Source organism: Schistocerca americana, chromosome 6, assembly GCF_021461395.2.
Source record: "Schistocerca americana isolate TAMUIC-IGC-003095 chromosome 6, iqSchAmer2.1, whole genome shotgun sequence".
NCBI classification, from domain to species: domain Eukaryota; kingdom Metazoa; phylum Arthropoda; class Insecta; order Orthoptera; family Acrididae; genus Schistocerca; species Schistocerca americana.
The window spans coordinates 623,085,236-623,101,538 of record NC_060124.1 but is presented as its reverse complement, the minus strand read 5'-3'; positions in this window follow the sequence as shown (position 1 = coordinate 623,101,538).

Genomic DNA, 16,303 nt, shown 5'->3' with positions numbered 1-16,303 from the left:
AGTAAACCTGAAATGAAGCATCGGAATCTATAACTAGTGTCACATGAATGGTTCAAACATAGACAGTAAGAAGAGTCAGTTTTCTTGTCCTTAAGCCGGCATTGTGCCTTTTGTATTTATTTTCGATGAAATTTCTGTGTTTCATCGTGAAAAAGAAGGTCAGAGGGATACAGTAAACCAGAAGTGAAGCATCGGAATCTATAACTAGTGTCACATGAATGGTTGAAAACATAGGCAGTAAGAAGAGTCAGTATTCTTGTACTTAAGTCGGCATTGTGCCTTTTGTATTTAATTCCGATGCAATTTCTGTGTTTCATCGTCAATAAGAAGGTCAGAGGGATACAGTAAACCTGAAGTGAAGCATCGGAACCTATAACTAGTGTCACATGAATGGTTCAAATCATAGACAGTAAGATGAGTCAGTTGTTTTGTACTTAAGTCGGCATTGTGCCTTTTGTATTTAATTCCGATGCAGTTTCTGTGTTTCATCGTCAATAAGACGGTCAGAGGGATACAGTAAACCTTAAGTGAAGCATCGGAATCTATAACTAGTGTACAGGAATGGTTCAAAACATAGACAGTAAGAAGAGGCAGTATTCTTGTACCTAACTCTGCATTGTGCCTTTTGTATTTAATTCCGATGCAATTTCTGTGTTTCATCGTCAATAAGAAGGTCAGAGGGATACAGTAAACCTGAAGTGAAGCATCGAAATCTATAACTAGTGTCACAGTAATGGTTCAAAACATAGACAGTAAGAAGAGTCAGTTTTCTTGTACTTAAGTCGGCATTGTGCCTTATCTATTTATTTCCGATGCAATTTCTGTGTTTCATCGTCAATAAGAAGGTCAGATGGATACCGTAAACCTGAGGTGAAGCATCGGAATCTATAACTAGTGTCACAGGAATGGTTAAAAACATAGACGGTAAGAAGAGTCAGTTTTCTTGTATTTAAGTCGGCATTGTGCCTCTTCTATTTAATTCCGATGCAATTTCTGTGTTTCATCGTCTATAAGAAGGTGAGAGGGATACAGTAAACCTGAAGTGAAGCATCGGAAGCTATAACTAGTGTCACATGAATGGTTCAAAACATAGACAGTAAGAAGAGTCAGTTTTCTTGTACTTAAGTCGGCATTGTGCCTTTTGTATTTAATTCCGATGCAATTTCTGTGTTTCATCGTCAATAAGAAGGTCAGAGGGATACTGTAAAGCTGAAGTGAAGCATCGGAATCTATAACTAGTGTCACAGGAAGGGTTCAAAACTTAGACAGTAAGAAGAGTCAGTTTTCTTGTACTTAAGTCGGCATTGTTATTTTTGTATTTAATTCCGATGGAATTTCTGTGTTTCATCGTCAATAAGAAGGTCAGAGGGATACAGTAAACCTTAAGTGAAGCATCGGAATCTATAACTAGTGTCACAGGAATGATTAAAAAAAAAAAGTAAGAAGAGTCAGTTTTCTTGTACTTAGGTCGGCATTGTGCCTTTTGTATTTAATTCCGATGCAATTTCAGAGTTTCATCGTCAATAAGAAGGTCAGAGGGATACAGTGAACCTGAAGTGAAGCATCGGAATACATGACTAGTGTCACATGAATGGTTCAAACATAGTCAGTTTGAAGAGTCAGTTTTCTTGTACATAAGTCGGCATTGTGCATTTTGTATTTAATTCCGATGCAATTTCTGTGTTTCATCGTCAATAAGAAGGTCAGAGGGATACAGTAAACCTGAAGTGAAGCATCGGAATCTATAACTAGTGTCACATGAATGGTTCAAAACATAGACAGTAAGAAGAGTCAGTTTTGTTGTACTTAAGTCGGCATTATGCCTTTTCTATTTAATTCCGATGCAATTTCTGTGTTTCATCGTCAATAAGAAGGTCAGAGGGATACTGTAAAGCTGAAGTGAAGCATCGGAATCTATAACTAGTGTCACAGGAATGGTTCAAAACTTACACAGTAAGAAGAGTCAGTTATCTTGTACTTAATTCGGCATTGTGCCTTTGTATTTAATTCCGATGCAATTTCTGTGTTTCATCGTCAATAAGAAGGTCAGAGGGATACAGTAAACCTGAAGTGAAGCATCTGAATCTATAACTAGTGTCACAGGAATGGTTCAAAACATAGACAGTAAGAAGAGTCAGTTTTCTTGTACTTATGTCGGCGTTGTGCCTTTTGTATTTAATTCCGATGCAATTTCTGTGTTTCATCGTCAATAAGAAGGTCAGAGGGATACAGTAAACCTTAAGTGAAGCATCGGAATCTATAAGTAGTGACCCAGGAATGATAAAAAAAAAACAGTAAGAAGAGTCAGTTTTCTTGTACTTAAGTCGGCATTGTGACATTTGTATTTAATTCCGATGCAATTTCAGAGTTTCATCGTCAATAAGAAGGTCAGAGGGATTCAGTAAACCTGAAGTGAAGCATCGGAATCTATAACTAGTGTCACATGAATGGTTCAAAAATAGACAGTATGAAGGGTCAGTTTTCTTGTACATAAGTCGGCATTGTGCCTTTTGTATTTAATTCCGATGCAATTTCTGTGTTTCATCGTCAATAAGAAGGTCAGAGGGACACAGTAAACCTGAAGTGAAGCATCGGAATCTATAACTAGTGTCACATGAATGGTTCAAAACATAGACAGTAAGAAGAGTCAGTTTTCTTGTACATAAGTCGGCATTGTGCCCTTTGTATTTATTTCCGATGCAATTTCTGTGTTTCATCGTCAATAAGACGGTCAGAGGGATACAGTAAACCTGAAGTGAAGCATCGGACTCTGTAACTAGTGTCACAGGAATGTTTCAAAACATAGACAGTAAGAAGAGTCAGTTTTCTTGTACTTAAGTCAGCATTGTGCCTTTTGTATTTAATTCCGATGCAATTTCTGTGTTTCATGGACAATAAGAAGGTCAGAGGGATACTGTAAAGCTGAAGTGAAGCATCGGAATCTATAACTAGTGTCACAGGAATGGTTCAAACTTAGATAGTAAGAAGAGTCAGTTTTCTTGTACTTAACCGGCATTATGCCTTTTTTATTTAATTCCGATGCAATTTCAGTGTTTGATCGTCAATAAGAAGGTCAGGGGGATACAGTAAACCTGAAGTGAAGCATCGGAATCTATAACTAGTGTCACAGTAATGGTTCAAAACATAGACAGAAAGCAGAGTCAGTTTTCTTGTACTTAAGTCGGCATTGTGCTTTTTCTATTTATTTCCTATGGAATTTCTGTGTTTCATCGTCCACAAGAAGGTCAGAGGGATACAGTAAACCTGAGGTGAAGCATCGGAATCTATAACTAGTGTCACAGGAATGGTTAAAACTTAGACATTAAGAAGAGTCAGTTTTCTTGTACTTAAGTCGGCATTGTGCCTTTTCTATGTAAATCCGATGCAATTTCTGTGTTTCATCGTCTATAAGAAGGTGAGAGGGATACAGTAAACCTGAAGTGAAGCATCAAAATCTATAACTAGTGTCACAGGAATGGTTCAAATCATAGACAGTAAGAAGAGTCAGTTTTCTTGTACTTAAGTCGGCATTGTGCTTTTTGTATTTAATTCCGATGATATTTCTGTGTTTCATCGACAATAAGATGGTCAGAGGGATACAGTAAACCTGAAGGGAAGCATCGGAATCTATAACTAGTGTCACATTAATGGTTCAAAACATAGACAGTAAGAAGAGTCAGTTGTTTTGTACTTAAGTCGGCATTGTGCCTTTTGTATTTAATTCCGATGCAATTTCTGTGTTTCATCGTCATCAAAGAAGGTCAGAGGGATACAGTAAACCAGAAGTGAAGCATCGGAATCTATAACTAGTGTCACATGAATGGTTGAAAACATAGACAGTAAGAAGAGTCAGTATTCTTGTACATAAGTCGGTATTGTGCCTTTTGTATTTAATTCCGATGCAATTTCTGTGTTTCATCGTCAATACGAAGGTCAGAGGGATACAGTAAACCAGAAGAGAAGCATCGGAACCTATAACTAGTGTCACATGAATGGTTCAAATCATAGACAGTAAGATGAGTCAGTTGTTTTGTACTTAAGTCGGCATTGTGCCTTTTGTATTTAATTCCGATGCAATTTCTGTGTTTCATCGTCAATAAGACGGTCAGAGGGATACAGTAAACCTTAAGTGAAGCATCGGAATCTATAACTAGTGTCACAGGAATGGTTCAAAACATAGACAGTAAGAAGAGGCAGTTTTCTTGTACTTAACCCGGCATTGTGCCTTTTGTATTTAATTCCGATGCAATTTCTGTGTTTCATCGTCAATAAGAAGGTCAGAGGGATACAGTAAACCTGAAGTGAAGCATCGGAATCTATAACTAGTGTCACAGTTATGGTTCAAAACATAGACATTAAGAAGAGTCAGTTTTCTTGTACTTAAGTCGGCATTGTGCCTTTTCTACTTATTTCCGATGCAATTTCTGTGTTTCATCGTCAATAAGAAGGTCAGAGGGATACCGTAAACGTGAGGTGAAGCATCGGAATCTATAACTAGTGTCACAGGAATGGTTAAAAACATAGACAGTAAGAAGAGTCAGTTTTCTTGTACTTAAGTCGGCATTGTGCCTCTTCTATTTGATTCCGATGCAATTTCTGTGTTTCATCGTCAATAAGAAGGTGAGAGGGATACAGTAAACCTGAAGTGAAGCATCGGAATCTATAACTAGTGTCACATGAATGGTTCAAAACATAGACAGTAAGAAGAGTTAGTTTTCTTGTACTTAAGTCGGCATTGTGCCTTTTGTATTTAATTCCGATGCAATTTCTGTGTTTCATCGTCAATAAGAAGGTCAGAGGGATACTGTAAAGCTGAAGTGAAGCATCGGAATCTATAACTAGTGTCACAGGAATGGTTCAAAACTTAGACAGTAAGAAGAGTCAGTTTTCTTGTACTTAAGTCGGCATTGTTATTTTTGTATTTAATTCCGATGGAATTTCTGTGTTTCATCGTCAATAAGAAGGTCAGAGGGATACAGTAAACCTTAAGTGAAGCATCGGAATCTGTAACTAGTGTCACAGGAATGATTAAAAAAAAATAGTAAGAAGAGTCAGTTTTCTTGTACTTAAGTCGGCATTGTGCCTTTTGTATTTAATTCCGATGCAATTTCAGAGTTTCATCGTCAATAAGAAGGTCAGAGGGGTACAGTGAACCTGAAGTGAAGCATCGGAATACATAACTAGTGTCACATGAATGGTTCAAACATAGACAGTTGGAAGAGTCAGTTTTCTTGCACATAAGTCGGCATTGTGCATTTTGTAATTAATTCCGATGCAATTTCTGTGTTTCATCGTCTATAAGAAGGTCAGAGGGATACAGTAAACCTGAAGTGAAGCATCGGAATCTATAACTAGTGTCACAGGAATGATCAAAAAGACAACAGTAAGAAAAGTCAGTTTTCTTGTACTTAAGTCGGCATTGTGCCTTTTGTATTTAATTCCAATGCAATTTCAGAGTTTCATCGTCAATAAGACGGTCTGAGGGATACAGTGAACCTGAAGTGAAGCATCGGAATACATAACTAGTGTCACATGAATGGTTCAAACACAGACAGTTGGAAGAGTCAGTTTTCTTGTACATAAGTCGGCATTGTGCCTTTTGTATTTAATTCCGATGCAATTTCTGTGTTTCATCGTCAATATAAAGGTCAGAGGGATACAGTAAACCTGAAGTGAAGCATCGGAATCTAAAACTAGTGTCACATGTTTGGTTCAAAACATAGACAGTAAGAAGAGTCAGTTTTGTTGTACTTAAGTCGGCATTGTGCCTTTTCTATTTAATTCCGATGCAATTTCTGTGTTTCATCGTCAATAAGAAGGTCAGAGGGATGCAGTAAACCTGAAGTGATCATCGGAATCAATAACTAGTGTCACAGTAATGATTCAAAACATAGACAGTAAGAAGAGTCAGATTTCTTGTACTTAAGTCGGCATTGTGCCTTTTCTATTTATTTCCGATGCAATTTCTGTGTTTCATCGTCAATAAGAATGTCATAGGGATACAGTGAACCTGAGGTGAAGCATCGGAATCTATAACTAGTGTCACAGGAATGGTTAAAAACATAGACAGTAAGAAGAGTCAGTTTTCTTGTACTTAAGTCGGCATTGTGCCTTTTGTATTTAATTCCGATGATATTTCTGTGTTTCATCGACAATAAGATGGTCAGAGGGATACAGTAAACCTGAAGTGAAGCATCGGAATCTATAACAAGTGTCACAGGAATGGTTCAAAACATAGACAGTAAGAAGAGTCAGTTTTCTTGTACTTAAGTCAGCATTGTGCCTTTTGAATTTAATTCCGATGATATTTCTGTGTTTCTTCAACAATAAGATGGTCAGAGGGATATAGTAAACTTGAAGTGAAGCATCGGAATCTATATCTAGTGTCACAGGAATGGTTCAAAACATAGACTGTGAGAAGAATCAGTTTTCTTGTACTTAAGTCGGCATTGTGCCTTTTGTATTTAATTCCGATGCAATTTCTGTGTTTCATCGTCAATAAGAAGATCAGAGGGATACAGTAAACCTGAAGTGAAGCATCGGAATCTATAACTAGTGTCACAGGAATGGTTCAAACATAGACAGTAAGAAGAGTCAGTTTTATTGTACTTAAGTCGGCATTGTGCTTTTTGTATTTAATTCCGATGCAATTTCTGTGTTTCATCAACAATAAGGAGGTCAGAGGGATACAGTAAACCTGAAGTGAAGCATCGGAATCTATAACTAGTGTCACAGTAATGGTTCAAAACATAGACAGTAAGAAGAGTCAGTTTTTTTGTACTTAAGTCGGCATTGTGCCTTATCTATTTATTTCCGATGCAATTTCTGTGTTTCGTCGTCAATAAGAAGGTCAGAGGGATACTGTAAACCTGAGGTGAAGCATCGTAATCTATAACTAGTGTCACAGGAATGGTTAAAAACATAGACAGTAAGAAGAGTCAGTTTTCTTGTATTTAAGTCGGCATTGTGCCTCTTCTATTTAATTCCGATGCAATTTCTGTGTTTCATCGTCTATAAGAAGGTGAGAGGGATACAGCAAACCTGAAGTGAAGCATCGGAATCTATAACTAGTGTCACATGAATGGTTCAAAGCATAGACAGTAAGAAGAGTCAGTTTTCTTGTACTTAAGTCGGCATTGTGCCTTTTGTATTTAATTCCGATGCAATTTCTGTGTTTCATCGTCAATAAGAAGGTCAGAGGGATACTGTAAAGCTGAAGTGAAGCATCGGAATCTATAACTAGTGTCACAGGAATGGTTCAAAACTTAGACAGTAAGAAGAGTCAGTTTTCTTGTACTTAAGTAGGCATTGTTATTTTTGTATTTAATTCCGATGGAATTTCTGTGTTTCATCGTCAATAAGAAGGTCAGAGGGATACAGTAAACCTTAAGTGACGCATCGGAATCTATAACTAGTGTCACAGGAATGATTAAAAAAAACAGTAAGAAGAGTCAGTTTTCTTGTACTTAGGTCGGCATTGTGACTTTTGTATTTAATTCCGATGCAATTTCAGAGTTTCATCGTCAATAAGAAGGTCAGAGGGATACAGTGAACCTGAAGTGAAGCATCGGAATACATGACTAGTGTCACATGAATGGTTCAAACATAGACAGTTGGAAGAGTCAGTTTTCTTGTACATAAGTCGGCATTGTGCATTTTGTGTTTAATTCCGATGCAATTTCTTTGTTTCATCGTCAATAAGAAGGTGAGAGGGATACAGTAAACCTGAAGTGAAGCATCGGAATCTATAACTAGTGTCACATGAATGGTTCAAAACATAGACAGTAAGAAGAGTCAGTTTTGTTGTACTTAAGTCGGCATTATGCCTTTTCTATTTAATTCCGATGCAATTTCTGTGTTTCATCGTCAATAAGAAGGTCAGAGGGATACTGTAAAGCTGAAGTGAAGCATCGGAATCTATAACTAGTGTCACAGGAATGGTTCAAAACTTAGACAGTAAGAAGAGTCAGTTTTCTTGTACTTAATTCGGCATTGTGCCTTTTGTATTTAATTCCGATGCAATTTCTGTGTTTCATCGTCAATAAGAAGGTCAGAGGGATACAGTAAACCTGAAGTGAAGCATCTGAATCTATAACTAGTGTCACAGTAATGGTTCAAAACATAGACAGTAAGAAGAGTCAGTTTTCTTGTACTTATGTCGGCGTTGTGCCTTTTGTATTTAATTCCGATGCAATTTCTGTGTTTCATCGTCAATAAGAAGGTCAGAGGGATACAGTAAACCTTAAGTGAAGCATCGGAATCTATAAGTAGTGACCCAGGAATGATAAAAAAAAACAGTAAGAAGAGTCAGTTTTCTTGTACTTAAGTCGGCATTGTGACATTTGTATTTAATTCCGATGCAATTTCAGAGTTTCATCGTCAATAAGAAGGTCAGAGGGATACAGTAAACCTGAAGTGAAGCATCGGAATCTATATCTACTGTCACATGAATGATTCAAAAATAGACAGTATGAAGGGTCTGTTTTCTTGTACATAAGTCGGCATTGTGCCTTTTGTATTTAATTCCGATGCAATTTCTGTGTTTCATCGTCAATAAGAAGGTCAGAGGGACACAGTAAACCTGAAGTGAAGCATCGCAATCTATAACTAGTGTCACATGAATGGTTCAAAACATAGACAGTAAGAAGAGTCAGTTTTCTTGTACATAAGTCGGCATTGTTCCCTTTGTATTTATTTCCGATGCACTTTCTGTGTTTCATCGTCAATAAGAAGGTCAGAGGGATGCAGTAAACCTGAAGTGAAGCTACGGAATCTATAACTAGTGTCACAGGAATGGTTCAAAACAAAGACAGTAAGAAGAGTCAGTTTTCTTATACTTAAGTCTGCATTGTGCCTTTTCTATTTAATTCCGATGCAATTTCTGTGTTTCATCGTCAATAAGAAGGTCAGAGGGATACAGTAAACCAGAAGTGAAGCATCGGAATCTATAACTACTGTCACATGAATGGTACAAAACATAGACAGTAAGAAGAGTCAGTTTTCTTGTACTTAAGTCGGCATTGTGCCTTTTGTATTTAATTCCGATGCAATTTCTGTGTTTCATCGTCAATAAGATGGTCAGAGGGATACAGTAAACCTGAAGTGAAGCATCGGAATCAATAACTAGTGTCACATGAATGGTTCAAATCATAGACAGTAAAAAGAGTCAGTTGTTTTGTACTTAAGTCGGCATTGTGCCTTTTGTATTTAATTCCGATGCAATTTCTGTATTTCATCGTCAATAAGACGGTCAGAGGGATACAGTAAACCTGAAGTGAAGCATCGGAATCTGTAACTAGTGTCACAGGAATGTTTCAAAACATAGACAGTAAGAAGAGTCAGTTTTCTTGTACTTAAGTCAGCATTGTGCCTTTTGTATTTAATTCCGATGCAATTTCTGTGTTTCATGGTCAATAAGAAGGTCAGAGGGATACTGTAAAGCTGAAGTGAAGCATCGGAATCTATAACTAGTGTCACAGGAATGGATCAAACTTAGACAGTAAGAAGAGTCAGTTTTCTTGTACTTAACCGGCATTGTGCCTTTTTTATTTAATTCCGATGGAATTTCTGTGATTCATCGTCAATAAGAAGGTCAGAGGGATACAGTAAACCTGAAGTGAAGCATCGGAATCTATAACTAGTGTCACAGTAATGGTTCAAAACATAGACAGTAAGCAGAGTCAGTTTTCTTGTACTTAAGTCGGCATTGTGCCTTTTCTATTTAATTCCGATGCAATTTCTGTGTTTCATCGTCTATAAGAAGGTGAGAGGGATACAGTAAACCTGAAGTGAAGCATCGGAATCTATAACTAGTGTCACAGGAATGGTTCAAATCATAGACAGTAAGAAGAGTCAGTTTTCTTGAACTTAAGTCGGCCTTGTGCTTTTTGTATTTAATTCCGATGATATTTCTGTGTTTCATCGACAATAAGATGGTCAGAGGGATACAGTAAACCTGAAGTGAAGCATCGGAATCTATAACTAGTGTCACATGAATGGTTCAAAACATAGACAGTAAGAAGAGTCAGTTGTTTTGTACTTAAGTCGGCATTGTGCCTTTTGTATTTAATTCCGATGCAATTTCTGTGTTTCATCGTCAAAAAGAAGGTCAGAGGGATACAGTAAACCAGAAGTGAAGCATCGGAATCTATAACTAGTGTCACATGAATGGTTGAAAACATAGACAGTAAGAAGAGTCAGTATTCTTGTACATAAGTCGGCATTGTGCCTTTTGTATTTAATTCCGATGCAATTTCTGTGTTTCATCGTCAATAAGAAGGTCAGAGGGACACAGTAAACCTGAAGTGAAGCATCGGAATCTATAACTAGTGTCACATGAATGGTTCAAAACATAGACAGTAAGAAGAGTCAGTTTTCTTGTACATAAGTCGGCATTGTGCCCTTTGTATTTATTTCCGATGCAATTTCTGTGTTTCATCGTCAATAAGAAGGTCAGAGGGATGCAGTAAACCTGAAGTGAAACTACGGAATCTATAACTAGTGTCACAGGGTTGGTTCAAAACAAAGACAGTAAGAAGAGTCAGTTTTCTTATACTTAAGTCTGCATTGTGCCTTTTCTATTTAATTCCGATGCAATTTCTGTGTTTCATCGTCAATAAGAAGGTCAGAGGGATACAGTAAACCAGAAGTGAAGCATCGGAATCTATAACTAGTGTCACATGAATGGTACAAAACATAGACAGTAAGAAGAGTCAGTTTTCTTGTACTTAAGTCGGCATTGTGCCTTTTGTATTTAATTCCGATGCAATTTCTGTGTTTCATCGTCAATAAGTAGGTCAGAGGGATACAGTAAACCTGAAGTGAAGCATCGGAATCTATAACTAGTGTCACATGAATGGTTCAAATCATAGACAGTAAGAAGAGTCAGTTGTTTTGTACTTAAGTCGGCATTGTGCCTTTTGTATTTAATTCCGATGCAATTTCTGTATTTCATCAACAATAAGACGGTCAGAGGGATACAGTAAACCTGAAGTGAAGCATCGGAATCTGTAACTAGTGTCACAGGAATGTTTCAAAACATAGACAGTAAGAAGAGTCAGTTTTCTTGTACTTAAGTCAGCATTGTGCCTTTTGTATTTAATTCCGATGCAATTTCTGTGTTTCATGGTCAGTAAGAAGGTCAGAGGGATACTGTAAAGCTGAAGTGAAGCATCGGAATCTATAACTAGTGTCACAGGAATGGTTCAAACTTAGACAGTAAGAAGAGTCAGTTTTCTTGTACTTAACCGGCATTGTGCCTTTTTTATTTAATTCCGATGGAATTTCTGTGTTTCATCGTCAATAAGAAGGTCAGAGGGATACAGTAAACCTGAAGTGAAGCATCGGAATCTATAACTAGTGTCACAGTAATGGTTCAAAACATAGACAGTAAGCAGAGTCAGTTTTCTTGTACTTAAGTCGGCATTGTGCTTTTTCTATTTATATCCAATGGAATTTCTGTGTTTCATCGTCAATAAGAAGGTCAGAGGGATACAGTAAACGTGAGGTGAAGCATCGGAATCTATAACTAGTGTCACAGGAATGGTTAAAAACATAGACATTAAGAAGAGTCAGTTTTCTTGTACTTAAGTCGGCTTTGTGCCTTTTCTATTTAATTCCGATGCAATTTCTGTGTTTCATCGTCTATAAGAAGGTGAGAGGGATACAGTAAACCTGAAGTGAAGCATCGGAATCTATAACTAGTGTCACAGGAATGGTTCAAATTATAGACAGTAAGAAGAGTCAGTTTTCTTGTACTTAAGTCGGCATTGTGCTTTTTGTATTTAATTCCGATGATATTTCTGTGTTTCATCGACAATAAGATGGTCAGAGGGATACAGTAAACCTGAAGTGAAGCATCGGAATCTATAACTAGTGTCACATGAATGGTTCAAAACATAGACAGTAAGAAGAGTCAGTTGTTTTGTACTTAAGTCGGCATTGTGCCTTTTGTATTTAATTCCGATGCAATTTCTGTGTTTCATCGTCAAAAAGAAGGTCAGAGGGATACAGTAAACCAGAAGTGAAGCATCGGAATCTATAACTAGTGTCACATGAATGGTTGAAAACATAGACAGTAAGAAGAGTCAGTATTCTTGTACATAAGTCGGTATTGTGCCTTTTGTATTTAATTCCGATGCAATTTCTGTGTTTCATCGTCAATAAGAAGGTCAGAGGGATACAGTAAACGTGAAGAGAAGCATCGGAACCTATAACTAGTGTGACATGAATGGTTCAAATCATAGATAGTAAGATGAGTCAGTTGTTTTGTACTTAAGTCGGCATTGTGCCTTTTGTATTTAATTCCGATGCAATTTCTGTGTTTCATCGTCAATAAGACGGTCAGAGGGATACAGTAAACCTTAAGTGAAGCATCGGAATCTATAACTAGTGTCACAGGAATGGTTCAAAATATAGACAGTAAGAAGAGGCAGTTTTCTTGTACTTAGCTCGGCATTGTGCCTTTTGTATTTAATTCCGATGCAATTTCTGTGTTTCATCGACAATAAGAAGGTCAGAGGGATACAGTAAACCTGAAGTGAAGCATCGGAATCTATAACTAGTGTCACAGTAATGGTTCAAAACATAGACATTAAGAAGAGTCAGTTTTCTTGTACTTAAGTCGGCATTGTGCCGTTTCTATTTATTTCCGATGCAATTTCTGTGTTTCATCGTCAATAAGAAGGTCAGAGGGATACCGTAAACCTGAGGTGAAGCATCGGAATCTATAACTAGTTTCACAGGAATGGTTAAAAACATAGACAGTAAGAAGAGTCAGTTTTCTTGTACTTAAGTCGGCATTGTGCCTCTTCTATTTAATTCCGATGCAATTTCTGTGTTTCATCGTCAATAAGAAGGTGTGAGGGATACAGTAAACCTGAAGTGAAGCATCGGAATCTATAACTAGTGTCACATGAATGGCTCAAAACATAGACAGTAAGAAGAGTCAGTTTTCTTGTACTTAAGTCGGCATTGTGCCTTTTGTATTTAATTCCGATGCAATTTCTGTGTTTCATCGTCAATAAGAAGGTCAGAGGGATACTGTAAAGCTGAAGTGAAGCATCGGAATCTATAACTAGTGTCACAGGAATGGTTCAAAACTTAGACAGTAAGAAGAGTCAGTTTTCTTGTACTTAAGTCGGCATTGTTATTTTTGTATTTAATTCCGATGGAATTTCTGTGTTTCATCGTCAATAAGAAGGTCAGAGGGATACAGTAAACCTTAAGTGAAGCATCGGAATCTGTAACTAGTGTCACAGGAATGATTAAAAAAAAAATAGTAAGAAGAGTCAGTTTTCTTGTACTTAAGTCGGCATTGTGCCTTTTGAATTTAATTCCGATGCAATTTCAGAGTTTCATCGTCAATAAGAAGGTCAGAGGGATACAGTGAACCTGAAGTGAAGCATCGGAATACATAACTAGTGTCACATGAATGGTTCAAACATAGACAGTTGGAAGAGTCAGTTTTCTTGTACATAAGTCGGCATTGTGCATTTTGTAATTAATTCCGATGCAATTTCTGCGTTTCATCGTCAGTAAGAAGGTCGGAGGGATACAGTAAACCTGAAGTGAAGCATCGGAATCTATAACTAGTGTCACAGGAATGATTAAAAGTCAACAGTAAGAAGAGTCAGTTTCCTTGTACTTAAGTCGGCATTGTGCCTTTTGTATTTAATTCCGATGCAATTTCAGAGTTTCATCGTCAATAAGACGGTCTGAGGGATACAGTGAACCTGAAGTGAAGCATCGGAATACATAACTAGTGTCACATGAATGGTTCAAACATAGACAGTTGGAAGAGTCAGTTTTCTTGTACATAAGTCGGCATTGTGCCTTTTGTATTTAATTCCGATGCAATTTCTGTGTTTCATCGTTAATAAGAAGGTCAGAGGGATACAGTAAACCTGAAGAGATGCATCGGAACCTATAACTAGTGTCACATGAATGGTTCAAATCATAGACAGTAAGATGAGTCAGTTGTTTTGTACTTAAGTCGGCATTGTGCCTTTTGTATTTAAATCCGATGCAATTTCTGTGTTTCATCGTCAATAAGACGGTCAGAGGGATACAGTAAACCTGAAGTGAAGCATCGGAATCTATAACTAGTGTCACAGGAATGGTTCAAAACATAGACAGTAAGAAGAGGCAGTTTTCTTGTACTTAACTCGGCATTGTGCCATTTGTATTTAATTCCGATGCAATTTCTGTGTTTCATCGTCAATAAGAAGGTCAGAGGGATACAGTAAACCTGAAGTGAAGCATCGGAATCTATAACTAGTGTCACAGTAATGGTTCAAAACATAGACATTAAGAAGAGTCAGTTTTCTTGTACTTAAGTCGGCATTGTGCCTTTTCTATTTATTTCCGATGCAATTTCTGTGTTTCATCGTCAATAAGAAGGTCAGAGGGATACCGTAAACCTGAGGTGAAGCATCGGAATCTATAACTAGTGTCACAGGAATGGTTAAAAACATAGACAGTAAGAAGAGTCAGTTTTCTTGTACTTAAGTCGGCATTGTGCCTCTTCTATTTAATTCCGATGCAATTTCTGTGTTTCATCGTCAATAAGAAGGTGAGAGGGATACAGTAAACCTGAAGTGAAGCATCGGAATCTATAACTAGTGTCACATGAATGGTTCAAAACATAGACAGTAAGAAGAGTCAGTTTTCTTATAATTAAGTCGGCATTGTGCCTTTTGTATTTAATTCCGATGCAATTTCTGTGTTTCATGGTCAATAGGAAGGTCAGAGGGATACTGTAAAGCTGAAGTGAAGCATCGGAATCTATAACTAGTGTCACAGGAATGGTTCAAAACGTAGACAGTAAGAAGAGTCAGTTTTCTTGTACTTAAGTCGGCATTGTTATTTTTGTATTTAATTCCGATGGAATTTCTGTGTTTCATCGTCAATAAGAAGGTCAGAGGGATACAGTAAACCTTAAGAGAAGCATCGGAATCTGTAACTAGTGTCACAGGAATGATTAAAAAAAAATAGTAAGAAGAGTCAGTTTTCTTGTACTTAAGTCGGCATTGTGCCTTTTGTATTTAATTCCGATGCAATTTCAGAGTTTCATCGTCAATAAGAAGGTCAGAGGGATACAGTGAACCTGAAGTGAAGCATCGGAATACATAACTAGTGTCACATGAATGGTTCAAACATAGAAAGTTGGAAGAGTCAGTTTTCTTGTACATAAGTCGGCATTGTGCATTTTGTAATTAATTCCGATGCAATTTCTGTGTTTCATCGTCAATAAGAAGGTCAGAGGGATACAGTAAACCTGAAGTGAAGCATCGGAATCTATAACTAGTGTCACAGGAATGATTAAAAAGACAACAGTAAGAAGAGTCAGTTTTCTTGTACTTAAGTCGGCATTGTGCCTTTTGTATTTAATTCCGATGCAATTTCAGAGTTTCATCGTCAATAAGACGGTCTGAGGGATACAGTGAACCTGAAGTGAAGCATCGGAATACATAACTAGTGTCACATGAATGGTTCAAACATAGACAGTTGGAAGAGTCAGTTTTCTTGTACATAAGTCGGTATTGTGCCTTTTGTATTTAATTCCGATGCAATTTCTGTGTTTCATCGTCAATAAGAAGGTCAGAGGGATACAGTAAACCTGAAGTGAAGCATCGGAATCTAAAACTAGTGTCACATGATTGGTTCAAAACATAGACAGTAAGAAGAGTCAGTTTTGTTGTACTTAAGTCGGCATTGTGCCTTTTCAATTTAATTCCGATGCAATTTCTGTGTTTCATCGTCAATAAGAAGGTCAGAGGGATACTGTAAAGCTGAAGTGAAGCATTGGAATCTATAACTAGTGTCACAGGAATGGTTCAAAACAAAGACAGTAAGAAGAGTCAGTTTTCTTATACTTAAGTCTGCATTGTGCCTTTTCTATTTAATTCCGATGCAATTTCTGTGTTTCATCGTCAATAAGAAGGTCAGAGGGATACAGTAAACCAGAAGTGAAGCATCGGAATCTATAACTAGTGTCACAGGAATGGTTCAAATCATAGACAGTAAGAAGAGTCAGTTTTCTTGTACTTAAGTCGGCATTGTGCTTTTTGTATTTAATTCCGATGATATTTCTGTGTTTCATCGACAATAAGATGGTCAGAGGGATACAGTAAACGTGAAGTGAAGCATCGGAATCTATAACTAGTGTCACATGAATGGTTCAAAACATAGACAGTAAGAAGAGTCAGTTGTTTTGTACTTAAGTCGGCATTGTGCCTTTTGTATTTAATTCCGATGCAATTTCTGTGTTTCATCGTCAAAAAGAAGGTCAGAGGGATACAGT